Source organism: Pteropus alecto, unplaced genomic scaffold, assembly GCF_000325575.1.
Source record: "Pteropus alecto unplaced genomic scaffold, ASM32557v1 scaffold14, whole genome shotgun sequence".
NCBI lineage: Eukaryota > Metazoa > Chordata > Mammalia > Chiroptera > Pteropodidae > Pteropus > Pteropus alecto.
In genome coordinates, this window is record NW_006436810.1 from 9,398,545 (window position 1) to 9,417,445 (window position 18,901).

Sequence of the window (18,901 nt, forward strand, 5' to 3'; positions counted from 1 at the left end):
CTGTAACTCCATGACTTAGTAGGTTTAGTTTTAGAGAAATGCCAAAAAAGTGTTAAAGGATCTGTTTCAATCCAGAAAGTTGCATTTTCTTTGGAAAAACAGACCAAAAAAAAAAAAAAAAAAAGGAAGAGTTAGGGGTGCATTTAGAGATAAGATGAAAGGAGAGAGAAGCTAGCATTTGTAGTACACCCAGTGAGTGCCTAGTGGTGGTGAGCCCCTGCTAGGAGGGAGCCATAAATTTAAGATTTAGGCCATGAGTGGTGAAAGCAGGGCCACTGCTCTGCCAGCTATGCACTGCACAGTCCCTTGGGGTGCTGCTCACGGCTGCAGTCTGTGACTGGGGCCTCTTCCTGGAGTTGTGCAGTGTGTGGCTGGTGCAGTAGCTTGCATGGTGAACATCTCTAGGTGTGTGTCATGAGGGGAAGATCAAGCACCTGCTACAGGTGCGGGAGTCTCTTTCTGGAAAAGGAAGAGGGAAATGCCTGGAAGCTTAAAAGTCAGAGTTACTAAACAAATGAACAAGAAACAAGCTCATGTAAAAATGAGCAAAGGACTTGAATAGACATTTCTCCAAAGAAGATATACAAATGGCCAATAAACACGTGAAAAAAATGCGCAACATCACTAATCATTAGGGAAATAAAAATCAAGACACAATGAAGTACTACCTCACACTTATTAGGAAGGTTATTATAAAAAAGAAGTGAGGACTTGGAGAAATTGAAATACTTGTGTACTGTTGGTGGGAATGTAAAATGATGCAGTTGCTACGGAAAACAAAATGGCAGTTATTCAAAAATTTTAAATGAAATTACCATATGACTCAGCAATTCCACTTCTGGGTATATACCCAAAAGAATTCAAAGCCAAGGTGTCAGAGATAGCTGTACACTCATGTTCATAGCAGCATTATTCACAATATTCAAAAGGTGGAAGCAATCTGTTAAACAGATGAATGAATGGATAAACAAAATGTCATATATACATATGGTAGAATATTATTCAGCCTTAAAAGGAAATTCTGGCACATGCTACAACATAGATGAACCTTAAGGGCATTATGTTTAGTGAAATAAACCAGTTACAAAAGGACAAATACTGTATGATTCCATTTATATGAGTTACCTGGAGTAGTCACATTCATAGAGGCAGAAAGTAGAATGGTGATTCCTGAAGGTTAGGGGTGGGAGAGAATGGATGGGAGTTAGTGTTTAGTGGGTACAGAGTTTTTAGGATGAGAACAGTTCTGCAGATGAATGGTGGGGATGGTCGCACAATAGTGTGAATGTACGCATGCCACAGAGCTGTACACTTAAAAATAGTGAGATGGTAAATTTTATGTTATATTTTCACAATTAAAAAGAGTAACTGTTCCCATAAGCTTTACTGTCTTCTCTTTTTTGCCGCAAACTTTTAATTTAAACATATAATTTTCTTGGTCAATAGTGAGGGAAAAAACAGTCGTGTCTAATTTAAAAATGCTATTTACAAGGCAGAGGAATAAAGTGTTGGCTTTTCCCATATCCACATTTAAGAATGTCTGAAGCTGTTGCCTTAATAGTAATCACATTTGGTAGAATTCCAAAAAATGGTGCTGGTTGCCTTTCCATTCACGGTCTACTCTTCCTTCTCAACGGCCTCCTCTAAAAGTTGCACAACTACCAACTCAGTCAAACTAGTAATGACATTTGTCTTTGTGCCCTTGGATGGTTTGTGTTAAGTTTACTTAGTATAAAACCTCTTATTTTACAAGACTGGAACTAATATTTAGTCAGTTAATTGAAAAATTTGGTTAAGGCAGAGCATAAAATATTTTAAGGTAATTTGTAATACTTACCTCATCCTGGATTTTGTGCAGAGGCAAGGAGGAAGGAAACAGCTGAAGCATCCTTTCCAAGAAAAGATCCGAGGAGCAAAGAGCAGCACTTTCGAGGCCGATTGAATCACAAACAGAGCTTATTTTGGTTCATGCCTCAGACCAGGCTACTCGATCTTTATCAGTGTCCTCCCCCATTTACGGTTTTTCCACAAACCTATTTTAATATTATTTTGTTAATTGATTTACTTTTATTGACTTTCTCAAAAGTATTCAGTTTAGTTTTCATAGAAATAACTTTTCCTTTGGCATTCATATGTTCCTGGTCTATGTAAAAGTTAACACAATTTCAACAAGTACAGTTGGCATTGCAGTGGTAATGTTTGTGGTTTGAACCCACTACGCGGCAGATGGGATAGGAATGTGCCGTGGTAGAAGTGGGGGGCCTCAGTGCCGTGGACTCGCTGGTGTATTTTACTGAAGGAATGGTGGAGGTGTGTGGTTAGTCTGGTGAGTTAGTTGAGTGGAGGTTGGTTACGAGCATTTCTCTGTTCAGGCTTTATCAGATCGCCGGCCTTTGGGAGAATATTTCTGGTTTATCAAAATCCTGTGGCACAGCATTCAGTACCCTCCTGTCATAAACATGTGTGTCCATTTTATGTTATTTGATATTTTTCAGTAATTTGTCAATGAAGAAGTTATGCCAGTTAGCATTTTCTGTTTGGGGTTGTGGTCTCCTGAGGTCAGCCGAGAGGCCCTTTTGTGCTTGTTTTCTTTAAATTCCTTCCTTTGTCTGAGTTATTACAGAGAACCCTGGACCGTATCTCTGGGAGCGGGATCATCTTTCACTGCCCAGGTGTAGTGTAGTTTGGCACACTCGTTTTTTTTCCGTATGAGCCGGATATCAGGAGTGCAGGAAGCAGAGGTGGTAAAGCAGGAACAGGAACCGTGGGAAGAGGGAGGGATGACTAGTCTGACACCGTCAGGACTAGATGGGACCTGCAGTGGATGTGTAATCCTACTGTGATTACCACACGGAACCTAACATGAAATCAGCCCCTCCCCTTTTCACTTTATATTGGAATTGTGCCTTTGGCAAAAGGTAAAAGCTTTTTCCTTTTGTATGCTATTTATAACAGAGCATCATTTTATGTCATTCAAGTGAGCCTTCAAAAATAGGTAGTAAAAGGTGGTTTTGTTTTTTGTTTTTTAACCTAGGGTCTGTTCTCACTCAGTCTACTGTGATGTGTTGCCATAAATTGTAATTAAAACTTGTTACATCTTATGTGTTTAAAAACATCAGTCTTGGGTTTAAAGTTACCATACCTCGTCTTTGCTAAGGTACAGCTTCTGTTTTTGATACTAAACGGATAAACCTAAAACAGATGGATTTATGTGAAAAGAGTATTCTGCATTTCAGAGAAAAGATGGTTTACTCAGGATCCTTCCTCCCTCCCTTCTTTCTACCTTCCCTCCCTCCCTTCTTTCTTTTTTGTTTTTGCTTAGCAAAATGCTTTCAATTTTTGAAATATGTTTAAACCCAATTATTTTTATATGGAATATAGGCAAGTAGAGACTCCAAGAATATCTTAGCCAGTCGTCGTCTCCCTCCCCGCCTCCCCGCCCCCGCCACACACACACATACTCTTGCTGTCTTTCCTCTTGTGGTCATAAGATATTATATATGTTCATGGAGTGCAAACTAATATTAATTTTGGCTTAAGCTTCAGAAATATCATAATGCATTAAAAAGTGATTTTCTTGAAGTGTCCGAAATTTTACGTTCCATTTTTTCCCTTCTGTTAGTGTGTTTAATTGATTGTATGCAGAAACTTTGTATAGCTTACATTCCTTTTTTTTTCTATTTTTATTCTTATGTCTATTTCTATGTTGTGCAAAGGGAACCAGTTCTTCCAGGCCCTTCCATCCTGCTGTTCGCAAATAGGGAGGGAGCACAGAACCAGCTTCAACCTGCTGTTGAGGTGTCTGGCTTTAGTTCCCATCACTGGAGATGTTGATGTTGCAGGGACGCCCATAAAGCTAAATTAAACAGAACCACATCAAGGTTGTGTCAGCGGACTAAACCAGACTGGGAGGGCTGCGCTGAGTCTCTGTCAGATGAGCACGTGGGCACGTGAGAGAGGAACATGAACTGAAAATACTTTAGGAGTCTGGAATATGCTATATAATTTTCCTTAAGCATTAGTGATATATCTAAGACTTTTTGTTGCTTGTTTTCACAGAAACAAACATTAGCAGTGAACATTTTTTCATGTTAGAAGGTGGCATTGCTATCCCGAGAACAATCACTGCTTAGAAAGTCTGAGATGGCTCTGTGTGTGTGTGTGTGTGTGTGTGTGTGTGTGTGTGTAACTGTCTATTGATTAAATAATAAGTTTAGTTGTTTTCGAGTGAAAGCAAACACACAAGTACATCTCAGATTTTACAAAATACTGAATTGTTACCAGAATTATCCAGGCTGTTTTTTAAAAGATTTATGCAGAGGTGAAACACTGATCTTACTCTCTGCTGTGAATGTTGTAAGTGAAGTAGGAAAGCCAGTAGCTTGAGGGGGTCCATGCCTTCCACTCTTCATCAGTTTCTCCCTCCTCAGCATCAGGCCTTTTTTACCTTAGATCTCTAGTCTCTAGATACCATGGTCCTGCTGTCTGGCTATTTCTTTGTGCTGCAAATTCTTCATACCCATTTGGAGCTTAGTGTTCTTCTGTGGTTTCAGAAATTCTCACTGACAAAGGTAAATAGTTCTAGGCTGCACTGGAGGCCAATTTGTGTGTATATGTATGTATGTGTATATACATATAAATGAAAACTAAATGTAAAAACTTTTGATGTTTTTCATAGTGACCACTTAAATTCTCTGGCTTTTTCTTTAACACAGTGGTCATAGTTCTGTGTATAAGTACACTTATTTTCCAGCTAATTTTAAAATAAATTCCACGTGAGGCGAGGGATTTCATGAGCAACTAGGATGATAAAACAGTAGCTGAGAATAACAGGAAACAATGATTGCATAATATGGAATCATTGCCTTCATGATTTTTCAAAGAATTTGGACAGGCAAGCCTTTTTAAATAAGAAAGTTAAATATAGTTACACCTCACCTGTTTGGTGGTTGGTTATGAAGCAAGTATTGCAAACATACCCTTAAGCCAGGAGGCTAGCTTAATAAAGGCCTCTACACAGCCCAAACGGACACTACAGCATGTTAAGTGTAAGCCCAGAAGAGCAGCCATAAAGTGGGAGCCAGCCAGCCTGGGAGTGCAGTAGTCCTTGAGGACAGTTTTATGAATATCATTTATTATACTCTTACATATCCTTTAATGATGATGACTCAAGGCCATCAAGTAAAAGTATTCACCCTTTATTTGATTTTTGATAAGGCAGTACAAGTTATGGTCTATTTAAAATATTGAAATAAAACTTACTGCCAAAAGAATAAATTCTTGGACATCTATCAAGCTCGGTAATCTAGAATAGCATGTGATCCTTAAGTTTAAAAATGCCGATATATTTTTAATAATGACAGAATTTAAAATGTTCCAGAAAATGCCACAGGTTTTACGTGGGACAAGAAAAGGCACCCACAGTAACTCCTGGTGGTGATGAGTGTGCTGGTGGTGTGAGGCTGGGAGAAAGCAGGGCCAGGAAAAGTAGTCAGGTGGCTGTAGTTGAAGTGGAGGTAGGGAGTTAAGGTCAAGAATCTGAATCCTGGGTAGTGACGTGAAGAACGGAGATGGGGGAAGGGATGGATGCAGGAGAGATATTGCGAAGTGATTCACTGGATATGGATGGCAAGAGGGAGAGAGTATTTAAAAATGACCCCAGCTTTTCAGTTCTTGAGTGTGGGAGAATTATCGTTTACTACCACAGAAACGGGAGAGGTGGATGATTTTGCGGCTTTGTTTTCTGGGTGCTGAGTTGAGCTAGAGACCTGGCAGGTCTTTGGACTATGAGGGCCTGGAGCTCTAAGAGGCTCTTTTCAGCTGTTCCCAGGACAAGCAAAGACAGGCATGCTTTTCATTGTTGCCCTGGTAAATGCTTAATAATTATTGTTTGGTTTGTAGTTCTTTTGAGGTTTGTGGGATGCTTAGATTTGCATAAAAACAAACTTTGTTCGGATTCATAGTTTTTACTTAGAAGTAGAAAGTCAGTAATTAGACCTGCTTATGCAATTGGAAAGTGGGGACAGAGGCTGAGGCAGGCACGCTGGCCTGACAGCTCCATAAAATCTTAAGTTTTCTCTTAATATGTTATGTAAAATTGTCATTCTACTCCATGATGTTTATTTTAATATAATTGTTAAAATATAAAAGTATTAATAATTGCCATTGATCCAAAATGAAGTTTCCTTCCATGTTTGTCTTGTGGTTTTGCTTGGTTTGTCTTGGTTCTGCTTAGCTGTATGCCTTGCTCCTGACTTTGAGCTGCAAAGAGAAATCCAGTTTCCCATCAGCAATATGACAGCTTTTCTGGTCCATCACTGAATGTTCTTGCTGTTATTTTGTGATCTTTAGACAAATATTCTATATTACCAGCATTATGAAATGCTATTAGGAAAGCAAGCTAGTACAGGTTACATTATTGGAAATTTTTTGTGGCCGGATTTGTAACAAGGTAATAGAGAATGTCTGCAGTGACTAGTTAAGACTTCTGTCCTTATAGAAAATGGTGCTTTTTATTGAAATGGCCAATGAATAATTGCAGATCCTGTCATTTAAGGGTCCAGAGTCCAAATGATTAAATTGGTAGATGTGAGGGAAGTTGAACCTTAAGTGACTTGGATTAATATCTTAAAAAAAAATTACTACCCTGCTAATTAATGAGTGCACTACTTTTTCCTGGAGTAAGATAGTTCTTTCTGAATAAATAATTATAAAAATAATTTTTTTCCCCCAGTCTGGATATAATCAGTTTGGATTCTTTTAGCCAAGGGGAAGATTTTGTTATTACAAACTTAAGCATACGGTTTTCTAATCAGAGTGATTAAATCAAACCAGTCATTTTGTGCTGCAACCTTATTTCCAATGAATGCCACCGAAACAGGAAGCTAAACTCAAGGGGAGTATACAACACTGGCTAAGCTTTATTTCTAGACTTGGAGAGTTTCCCATCTTTCAAAGTGCTGGAGCCTGAAGGCAATTTAGAGAAGTATTTTCTCAGGCATAACTTACTGACTTTCTAATGGCTTATTTTTCAGAGTAAAACTATAATTTACTATCACATTTGTGTTCCATGGCCACCGATGCGAAACAGTTGATTCTGTTGCCGATCTCCTTTCAGTTTAGTATAAATGATTTTTCATATTTTTTTTCAGATTGCATCACTTTTTTCCTTGGGAAAATTTCGATTTGCTATCTTTTTCTGACTAAGTGCTTCGGCTCTCTTCTCACTTTCTGTTCTCCACCCCTCCACTGCAACCACCCCTCCCCCCTTTTTTTATCATTGTGTTCTGATGACTTCTCTAAATACTGGCTTCCCCAAACCTAATGCAAAAGAACCCCCACTGATAAACAAGTTTTAAAAATGTCCTTCCTTTTATTATCAAGCTCTGAATTTGAATTTTTTATAATTCATCAACCCCAGTAAGGGTTTTCTTTTTAAATTTCTTTCTTTTAGAACTTCTCCTTTGAAAGTGTGGGTTTTTCTCTGTATTTGATGCTCTGTTAAGTATCACAGAAAGAAATTGCCTGCCATTGAGAATAAAATTACCCGTGGAATGGAAATGAGAGCATAGTTCTGTTAGAAAATCTGTATAAGGCTTATCCAGTGAATGCAGATTGCAAGGGGGTACTGTCATGACCTGCAGGTCACCTCAATTGTTGCATAGAAAAATCAGTTCTGAAAAATTATTTAGTAAATTAGTTGGATAGGATTTTGTGTACTAAGAATTATGGCTTTCAGGTACTTTGAAGGGACTTACTAATAGTAATTAGTACATATAAGGAATTAGATGCCCTTTAAATTGTTCTTCTGTGACATGGAGCTATCAGCATTTACCTCCTATACAGTGTTGTAGCCAGTCACAGTCATTCACTGAGTACTGTGGATGCAGAGATGAGTGCAGCACCCCTGTCCTGGAGCGCATCTTTGAGCAGATGGCTCAGCTGATGAGAAGGATAGTCAGCTTGGTGAAGGAGGTAAGGGAGACCATTCCAAGCAGAGGGACACCAGTGAGACATGAGAGCATATTGGTGTGCTTGGGGTACTTACTGAACGTGGGTCCAGTGTGACTAGAGGGATAGGAAGTTGAGTGTACAGAAAGATGCAGCGGCAGGGGCCTGAAGAACTTCCTTTGCCGTGCTAGGAGTTTAGGGGAGGCAGTGTTATCCAGTGGTTGCGAGCATGGCCCTGGGTTGGATCCTGGCTTTGCCTGCTCCTCACTTGCTCTGTGCCTGGGATGACTCCCTTGGTCTCTGTTGCCTCATCAGAATATTGGAGTTAATAATTGTACTCCGCTCATAGGAATATTATAATGATTAAATTAGATCAACACCTGAGAGTGAGTGCTCAATAAATGTTAGTTCCTGCTGTTGATGATGATGTAATTATTGTTATCGTTCTGAAGGCTGTGGGGGAACCGTTAAAGGATATGAGACAGGAGAGTAATGGATGACATTAGTATTGTGGAAAACAAGCTGGCAAGCAGGGTGAGGGAGGAGGCACATCTGGATTAAGTGAGATGGCTCAGGCACATTGTTGCAGTAGTTATCTAGGTTAGAGAAAATGGCCTGACCGGAGCAGTTGCAGGGAAAGTAGAGGGAGGAAGGGGCGGCTTAGAGAGTTCGAGAATGGAGATTTGGCAGCTGGTTAATTTGATGTGGAGAGAAAGAACCAAAGTGTGGAGGTAACTAGCAGGCTGCAGATTTGAGTAACAAATGGGGAAGGTGGAGAGAAAGTACGTGAGGAGGAGCAGCTTTTAGGAGGTGAGAAGATGGCGAGTTTAGTTTGGATTTGGATTTCATGTGCTCGCGGGTCTTCGTAGGGGAGTGGTCCAGTGGCCTGTTGGGTACCGGTGTATGGTTCTGGAGAAAGATCCAGGCTGACCTGAGATATGGAAGTTACGTGTGAATTCACGGAGTAGGTGAGATAACAGATGATCCCGAGAAGCCGGAACTGGAAACCATCACAGCAGTAGAAACTCCCCATATTTAAAGAACTTGATGATGGAGGCTTCTATAAGAAGGGGTCCCGTAAAAAACTTGGGTCCCTCCTCCAGTCCTCCTCCCACAGTTTATAAAACTGGTTCCATCTTGTGATTACTTTTGTGACAACCCAAAATTGTTGGTTATGATGGATTTTGTTAAAGTACGTTGTTAAAAGTGAACTCCAAGTTTATAAGACTTAGAGATAGTATTGAGAGACCTTAATAATGGTAAATGTGAAGTGTCAGTCACTGCGCTTTACAGATATATTGGCCTTCTTTTCCTCATAATACCCTAATGAGGAAGGTACTGTACTCACCATTTTATAGGGAGGACACTGAGATAGAAAGGTCAGTAGAGGAAGTGACTGGCAGTTAGGATTCAGACCTAGGCTGCCTGGCTCCGGAATCCATGTGTTTGAACCTCTGTGCTATATTGCTTCCAACACTGAATTAATAGTTAAAAGAAAGACTTTGAACCTGGTAGAGGAAAGGAAGGAATCATTCAAACATAGCTTTAACCTTCATTCCTTTCCCTGCCAAGGTCCCAGGTCTCTTTGTGTTTTGTTTTGCCAGATAGTTGCGAATTTGGCTGAACTTTATAGATGGAAGTATTTGAACATTTGAAATAGGGAAGAGTTGAAGGTTATCAGGACAGAAAAAGAACAGCTCTTCTCCTAGAGTATGATCAGGTAGATTTAGATAGAATATGCCAGGGACTCTGAAAGTTGTGCGGGAAATAAACAAGGAGAAAAGACAGCATTTGAACATGATTATTCATTATGAAAATTTGTTAAAAACATCAACAAAGCACTATTTTGGTCAGACATCTGCTGGAAGATAGAAATGAACTAGTTAAGAATTTGCAGAAAACTGTTGATTACTGATTTGTTTATGGATTGCATATTGTCATCTGGATTGTTAAGTGCTCAGGAAGAGAAATTCTGTTTTCTGTTTCTTTTGTAATCCAAGCCAAATTACCGTTTCTTAGAATTCTGTATATAGGCAGGTGGTCTATGAATGTTGACCAAGTGAGCTACAGTTATTTGATCTTCTTGAACAGTAGTTAACTTTGATCTTCACCCATTTGTTTCAGTTGAATCCTATGATACTTAAGGTAAAGAAAGCTAATTAAAATTCTTACTTTCCAGCCTGTTTGGTTAAGAATAGATTATTCTTTTGTAACTAAACCACTTTTATCATAATAAACATCTTAAAGATTACCTAGCCATTCATTGTACAACTTTTTATTGAGGCCCCTATGTGTCAGGCATTGAACTTCTCTACTGCAGGCACTGTTGTGGGTGCTCAGGATACAACCAAGAATAGCAAAGATCTGTGTCCCTAAAAGCTTGTATTCTAGTGGAGGGAAGAGATAATACGCATAATGTAGAAGTAAATTATATACTATATTAAGTGATAGGTGCTATGGATGAAAGAAAAAGTAGGAGAAGGTAAATAGTTTAAGCACATAGGATGGAGGGGCGGCCTCTACTATTTTAAATTGGATGGACAGGCCTCATAATTTGAGCAAAGACCTGAAGGAAATAAGGAAATAAGTCAAGTGTCTAACTGTAATGCTTATCACCTCCTCTTATTTTATTGCCATTCTTCATCTTATTACAGGTAGACCATGATTAATTTGAGTCCCTATCTGATTCTACCAGTTATAATCTATAATAGCTTATTTAGCATGCATTGTGGAATTTTGAAATATCCTCCTCTACCCTTTGCCACCATAATCAGAGCAAATAAATTAAGGCTCTAGAGTTCGTGCTGCATAAATGTAATTTATTTGAGCCAACTCTATAGTTTTTGTGGATTGATTACTTTTAGCAAGTGCAGTTTTCATGTTTTAAAACTTGCTCTAAAGTTAGTCATATGAGATAATTGCGTAGTGGGGGATCTTACCTCTTTTGCCTCTAGACTGATCATGTGCCATACATACAAACTCACCTATAACATCTTCCATAATATGCAATTAAAATTATTCTCATGGGGAAGGTGAAGTGAGGGCAGCTAGAAAACGAGGCATTCCTCCAAGGGAGCATGTAAAAAGAGGGGAGGGTCTCTATTGTAAAAGACCCTCTCAGCTTTGATACTTGCTTTGCTTCCAGTTATTTGTTTTATTGTTTAGAGAATTTTATTGTGTAGAGAATTTCTTTGTGATCCTAATAACAGCTTATTGAGATATAGGCCTTATTTTCTAGAGTACCTTGAAGGTATTGAGTACTGAGCTGACTTCTCTAGCTACCTGCATTTTTTGCCTGACTTTAGTAGTGAGTCTTTGTAAAAACTAATAATATCTATCCTTAGGAGTAAAGTTCTCTTGTCACTGGTGGTGGTAGATGTACCAGCAGGGAGAAATTCAGCTGTAGTTTATTTTATGAGATCTTGTTATTATCTATTTTCACCTAACTGAAAATTTCCCTAAAATTATTTGTGTATATTTAATTGAATTATAGAGAGTTGAATTAAAGTGAGTTGAATTAGAAATTAATTCTGATATAATTATCTTAACTGTAGGTTTGCCAAGGTGGGTGACATGTTTCACTTGGTAGGTTTAGTATGGAGCCAGAGAGATGCATCAAACAGAAACTTTTTATATAACATGTAGTTTCACTTCCAAAAGTATTCATTTGGACTTGAGACAAATGTGTCAGGAAGTAATTATAAAGTACTTGGATAATTTAGTATTTGGGATCAGCAACTTGAGTAAGTGTACCAGTGTTTATCATAATGGGATCTCAGGTCTCTAGAGTCAGCTGACTTGTGCAGTCTGTTGTTGAACATAAACTAGAGGATTATACTGTAGTTCTTATGTTTCTAAAACAACAAAGTACTATTGTTTGTATTAATGGTGATTATATTTACTAAGCCTAAGAGCTTAGTAAATTTAAAAATATGTATATAAATTTTGCATACAGATTTTAAAAATTGACAGCACTATACCTCGTAAAATAAATTATTTAAAAATTATATTATTGCTAATTTTGCTTGTTATAGTAGATTGATGGGAGGAGTACTTCTTTGTAGGTGTGCTCGGATTTCTTTAGTTGTTACAGTTTGCCAACTAATAAAAAACTCACTTATTGAATGCACTCTGTGATGCCTGGCATTGTTCTAAATGCTTTACCTATGTCTTATTTCATCCTCACAATAATCTGGTTTGATGTAATCTTCATTTTTTAGTTAAGGAAATTGAGCCACAGAGAGGTTAAGTGTATTCATCCATTTTTTCACTCTGTTTTGAGTATATACTATGTGCCAGCCATTGTTCTAGGTGCTGTGAATACAGCATTGACAAAAACATTAAAACAAAGCAGAACAACATATTTTACTGTTAGGGAGTTGCGAAGGAATCTGCCCAAAGTCGCACAAGTCTTAAGGACAGAGCTGAGATTCTGACCTAGGAAGTCTGACCCTGTAGCCCATGCTCTTCACCACCAAGCCATGGGGACGTCCTTTTCATTTTTATGTCTATGCTTTCCCTTCTTTCTTACAAAGTCTTAGGCGTTTACATTCCTTCTTTCCAGCATTTTAATACATTTTCTTACCTGCTTCTTTTCTTTCCCCATATTCCCTCTTTTGTATTTACCTTTCATATCATATTCACATTCATGCGCATTGAGGTTATCATTCCTACACTTTAGGAGCACTGTTTTCTTTGTGTTGTTTTGTTTTATGTTTGTGCCCTTTATATTTTTACTTCTTCTTCTTTTACCTCTTTTCCTTTTCACTTTCCTTTCCCCTATTCCCCTACCTTCCTTCCTTGCCAGAGTGGATGCTAGTATTCAGAGGCAAGGAAGGGCTGGGGGAATGAGCTGATGGGAGGAGAGACACGGAAAAGAACAGCAGACTCACTAATGATTAGGGGAAGGACGGACTGTGTGCCCAGGGAGAGAGGGAGAGTGATGGGTCGGCTGGAACTGAGGAGCTGAATCAGAACAGCAGGAGAGCAGTGGAGCCAACCCAGAAAGCAGGTGACAGCAGACCCCAAGTCTCCTCGGAGGGAACTCATTGGGAAAGGGGGCAGATTAAATTAAACAGATAGAACAGAGTGGAGTCTGAGCAAGTGGGTATCACTCCTTCCCAAATAGAATATGACTACTAATTTGATGGTTGAAACTGTCTAAGCATTGCAGTTATAGTACTTGTGTCTCTAGAACATTATACAGCTAACTAAAATAAGAAGAGAGAGGTAGCAAGACATGGCCTAGAAAATGCAGCTGAATTAAAGTGACTTTATTTTTAATCTCCTTATTAGGGCTAAATATCTTAGATAAAATTAGCACTTATCTTTTGGCTGTCTGCTTAGAGGAGGCCAAGGGTGCAACTTTCTTCTGTCATCCCAAATCTGGGTTCATCTGACACCAGCCACCTTCACACCAGCTGCTGAAGTTCGAGCCCAACGACATCAGAGTTGCACACCTAAGGTGCACAGGTGGGGAAGTTGCTGCCACGTCTGCCTGGCCCCACCATCAGGCCCCTGGGTCTGAATCCAAAAAAGGTTGGTCATGACCTCGCCAAAGCAGCTGGTGTTTGGAAGGGTCTAAGGATCACAGAGAAACTGACCCTTCAGAACAGACAGGCCCAGGCTGAGGTAGGCCCTTCTGTCCCTGCCCTGATCATCAAAGCCCTCAAGGAACCACCAAGGGACAGAAAGGAGCAAAAACACATTAAGCACAGTAGAAATATCACTTTTGACGAGATCGTCAGCATTGCCTGACAGATGCGGCACCGATCTTTAGCTGGAGAACTCTCTGGAACTGTTAAAGAGATCCTGGGGACTGCCCAGTCTGTGGGCTGCAGTGTTGATGGCCGCCACCCTCATGACATCAACGGCGGTGCAGTGGAATGCTCGGCTAGTTAATTACTACAAAGGAAAACATTTCGATTAAAGATCTCTTGACAACCAAAAAAAAAAAAAAATTAGCACAAACGGTGGTTGAATTGAAAGTAATTTGGTCTTGCTTTATAACATTTTTTAAAATGCATGTGTTGATGTTTTCATCCATCTTCTGACTGTGTGCCATGCACAGACAATGTGTAAATGCCCTCTGTAGGCGCTTGGAACTTAGTTAGGCAGACAAATGACAACTTCTAAACTTGTCTAAGGAATATAAACTAAGTAGAGACCTACTAATTATGCCTTTTGGGTGAGATAGCCCAGTAGAATCCAAATGAAAAATTGGACTGGGACAGGAGTTCAGAACAGCCACTTTAGGCAGGGAGGGTAGCAGGCTTGGAGGCAGGGCAAGTGTGGAAAGGAGTAAGTGTGGAGAAGCCCAGTGAGTGCTGGAGATTTGGTGAGTGGCAGAAGATGAATTTACAGAGTAGGCTGGAGAGTGGAGAATGCCTGCTGCCTGTACTTTAATTACTTATGTTTTTGCTTTTATTTTATGCCTTAAAAATCTTTTAAATGAAGTAAGATTTTAAAATAATTAGTGTCAAAATGTTTAGTTCTGGAAGAGTATGCCCTCTGGATATATTAAGGATTCATATGGGCATTAACATTTTGCACACTAGAGATTTTAATTTCAAAATTTACTCATTGTTCATTTTCTAAATCAAGTTGTGTCATTTCCATTTCTTTTCTAATTACAGTTAATGCTGCTGTGAGCATTCTTGTCCATCTTTTAGTGCATTTACATAAGTATTTTTGTTGGGTAAATCTCTAGGGTATTCAGAATAGCTTGTTATTTGGTTAGTTTATTCATTGATGTTTTGAGGTCATTTGTATTGGTATTAAGATTTTGAGAAACTCTTTTCTTCCAAAAGATAGATAATACTTCCAAGGGAAAGATTTTGTAGGGAATAACAAGATGATAAATAAAATAAGAATTTTATAATGTATTGTGTGTACACCGTTTCTGTAGTTGGACTATCTAAATGTTATTTGCAGTGTTGAAATGACATTTTTGAGGATTAGCTTAACATCTGTTTTGAAATTAATAATTTTTTATTTCTCTAAACAGAGCTTTGCCATCAGATCTTAGTATGAGATTACATTCTTTAACTCTAAAGCTCTTAAGTATAGTTTTATTTTCCCTATAAATTTGTTTGAGATTATGTGAGCTGAAGTGTTGTCTAACGGAGAAAAGATAAAGAGAGTCAGAAGCTGTTTGAGGAAACTCCAAGAAATAAAAACCTTGAAGCAGACAGTCAATCAGGAATTAGTTTAAATCAATATGTTATTTACCCCAAAGTTGTCAGCTTTTAGTTTAAAATCCTTTTTATGAATAAAGTTGCCCTCATGCCCTATCATAATGGAATCTTCTGATTTAGTGTAAGATGAAGATATTAATTAGGTTTTCTGTTTTCAAGGTAATAATCTTTAGGGATTATTGTAGTATGCAACCAGAAAATAATTTTCTTTGTTATATGAAAAGGAAACTCTCACAGCTTTATAACAGAGTAATTGCCAAAATATAGGAGACAGTAAAGGGGGGCCCTTATTAATCATAATCAATCTTAGTTTGTCTAAGAAGTTTTATTTTCTAGGGATTATGTTCACTAAAACTGAAGGACACAAAATTAAGGAATGAGGTTACATTTTTCAGTAAATTTTAATGGTATGTGTTGAGCGTTCTACTGCTTATTATTTCTGGGGTAGAAGCATAAACAAGAAGACACCATTGTTGTACCCACATATTTTATAACCTAAAATAGAACCAAGACATTTGTATATGTGGATTATTCTGAGGTAAGCATTTAGAACTAATTGATTCGGTGGTATATTCTAGAATTCTGCTTACGCCGTGCGATAGTGAAGGACTAGGGTGAATTCAATGTGGTGACGAGAGCCCAGTTTTGTAAGATGACACACTGAGACAGCCACTTTCACAGGTGAGCGACACTTTGTCCTGTCTGGATTGGAGGAGTTTCCCCTTTAGTGTAACCTGCAAGCTGAGCGGCCCAAGTAAAACTGAAGACACAGAGAAGCAGAGGCCAATAAACAGAGCTGGGTGAATGAAAAACACTCATTCTTCTAAATAAACTTGGGTAAAAAAAGCTAGTCATATGACTAAAAGTTAATAATGCTGCCCTAGTTTGTCATTACCAGTGATAAATGTGGAAAATGAAAGGGTTGTTTTGTATTCATCATAAGAAATGGATGGATTTTGTCCTATTTGTGGTTTGTTGGAAAGTTTTATGTTTGATTGTCTTTGATCACTGTAGTATATTTTGGTATTCATAACTGGTTTTTCTTTGCTCCTAAAAGTACAAAAAGTTTTAAATTTAATATTTTGTGTTTATGAAGGACAGGTTATGTAATAAACTTGTTTGGTCATACATCTGTACTTCTTTCTGAATAGTATATTAGCTGAACTGTTTTTCCTCTTCGGCTTATATTGTCTTTATATCTTAAGATAATTGAGGCAGTTTTTTCATGTCTAATTTATTATTAGAAAATACCATATATAAATTGAATCTTTCTCATCTTTAGAAGTTTCTTTTTTTAAATTTTTAGCTCCAGTTATTTTAATTTGTTTAGACTTTATTTAATGCCTACTGTGTATGTGTTGTTGGTCTAGGTCTTCTGAGAATACAGAGGTGAATAGCACGATTTTTGCTCTTGAACTAACAGAAGACAGGTTAATAATGAGTGTGTATGCTAAATATGTTCTATTCAGTTTTCTACAACTAATGTGCAAATTGTTTGTATATGTGTTGGCATTATAGTTCACCATCTAGTTGGTTATTTAATGGATGGATGCTAGCTTTACTTGGAGTTATGAGTAGGTAGCAAAGTAAAATTATTGAAAAAATGTGTAAGGCCGATAGTCTGCAAGGGCAGTCTTCATGGTTTTTAAGACCTCTTCGAGTGTTAAGAGCTTCTCTTGAGACAGTTAAGTAAATAATGAAGTTTGTTTAACTTAGACATGAAGTGCTAACATTAGCATAGTCTAATGTACCAATTTTGAACTGCAGCCAAATCATTGCCCTGCTACATACAAAAATAAGGGAATACTTCATGTATCTTTAGTAGATTGAATTTCTAGGTACAATACTTAGAGACATGATACTTTTATCTGTTGGGGCACTTGCCTTTAACATTTAAAAGTCAAAATGCTGTATTGGACCTGCCAGTCTTTTTAGAACTCCGCTAACAAGAATTGCTTGATCTTAGGTGATACTTCATAGTTAAGTAAGTTTTATTGTAAACTTAATATACTCACTGCATTGTATTGAAAATACATTATGATAGTACTGTACTATAAATATTGCATTACTATAAATATTTAATTATCAAATTAAAAAACCTTTGAAACCAAAGAAAATTAGACTTGTTTAGAGCACAGATCAATAGCATGTAGGCATCTTCCTAAAATTCTTGTTCACCTAGAACCTCAGAATGTGATCTTAGGGTCTTTGCAGATGTAATTAGTTAAGGTTAGGCCATACTGGATTAAAGTAGGCCCTAATTCCAATGACTCGTGTCTTCATAAGATATAGAGATACGGAGAAGAAGGTGATGTGAAGACATGAGAAAAAAAAATCAAGAGAATGTTGAAAAGGCTCTTAAAGTGTGGTCTGAAGTTATTCACAGGAAAAATGAGACTACCATTTCTGAGATGTAACAGATGGCAAAGACAGTGAACTGACAAGTGAGGGTTGATTTGATGAAATTTTTCAAATGTGTTTTCTTTGCCAAATATAAAGTTAATAAGGGGAGGCCACACCAGCTAACCATATATGGCTCCAGGAGCTGAGCTAAAGGAGCTCGGAAAGCAGGGAAGGGTTATGGTGTCTATGAATGCAAAGTTATAATAAAACTCACATTTGAAAGAAATACCTTCTCTAAATATATACAATCAAAGAAGAGACGAGCATCAGTTATTCAGATACTAAGAAGTAATATTTATGATGGGATATTATAAATATTACTTTATAGAGAACTTTAAAGAAGCCTGGGAAATGAATCTAGCTCCTTATGAGGACCAGAGATGAGGGATGGAAGGGGAAACCTGCTCTCTAGTTCATTCCCAGTTGCCTCTCTCATCTCCTTCCCAACTTGATTCACTTGCTTCTTTGGTCAAGGTTAATCAACTAAATGCTGGTGATCCATCAAGTCACAAAGACATTGTTAATCTAATACTGTAAGTCAGTGTGTCCTCAGACCTGCAGCATCAGCAAAATCTTGGGCCCTTGCCCGGAATTACTATCAGAAAATTCTGGGTGGTAGAACTCTGCAGTCTGTATTTAACAAGCCTTCTGCGTGATTTCGTTGCATGCTAAAGTTTGAGGCCCTCTGCTGTAACTTGTCTTCATTCAGTATTTCCTTTAAGCATTTTAATTTATTATAGTTTGCTGTGTATTGTATGCAATGTCCAGTGATGCTAACCATCTTTATTACTTTTTTTTTCAAATTTGTTAAGTTCATGGCTAATATTACTGTTATAATATATGTAACCATAATATTTATTAGTTATATTAGCAATAGTTTTATTGTTTAGCTGTTAGCAAGACTATATTGCTTTGGTGGATTTTTCCTCCTTTTAAATTACTTTGGCCTGTGTTTACAGAATCTGTATAGTATGAAGTGGTAGCTCACATTTTCCAGGTACTGTTTTAATGAATATTATTAGGGAAATTGTAAGCTCTAGTGGTATTCAAGAATTTAGAGATTAGAGAAAGGTTTAGAGCATGACATTTCTCAAGGATAAGAGTCTACAGTAATTTGGGAGATATAAATAAACCTAATCAAATTGAGTAGCTGTCAATAAGAGGCATGATTTACTGGGAAGTTAACTGTATATATTTTGATACGATGCCTAAATTAACCGTCCCCAAATCTGTTTAGCAGCTGGTTGTCACTACCATTAGCTAAAAGCAACTAGTCTTAAGTGTGTTTCAAAGATCCTGCCAGCATGCCCTGCTGAGCTTGTTTAGCCTTTCAGCTCTGAGACAGAGTTCCC

General features: G+C 37.9%; 1 protein-coding gene and 1 pseudogene across 1 annotated transcript in view; both read left to right on the top strand.

Moving 5' to 3' along the window:
- The window catches only part of PHLPP1 (PH domain and leucine rich repeat protein phosphatase 1), a gene marked incomplete at its 5' end in the record, with an annotated part of 165,210 nt that overhangs the window by 48,707 nt on the left and 97,602 nt on the right, over positions 1 to 18,901 (top strand). The window lies entirely within an intron of this gene.
- On the top strand, positions 10,407 to 13,851 carry LOC102886660 (annotated as a pseudogene).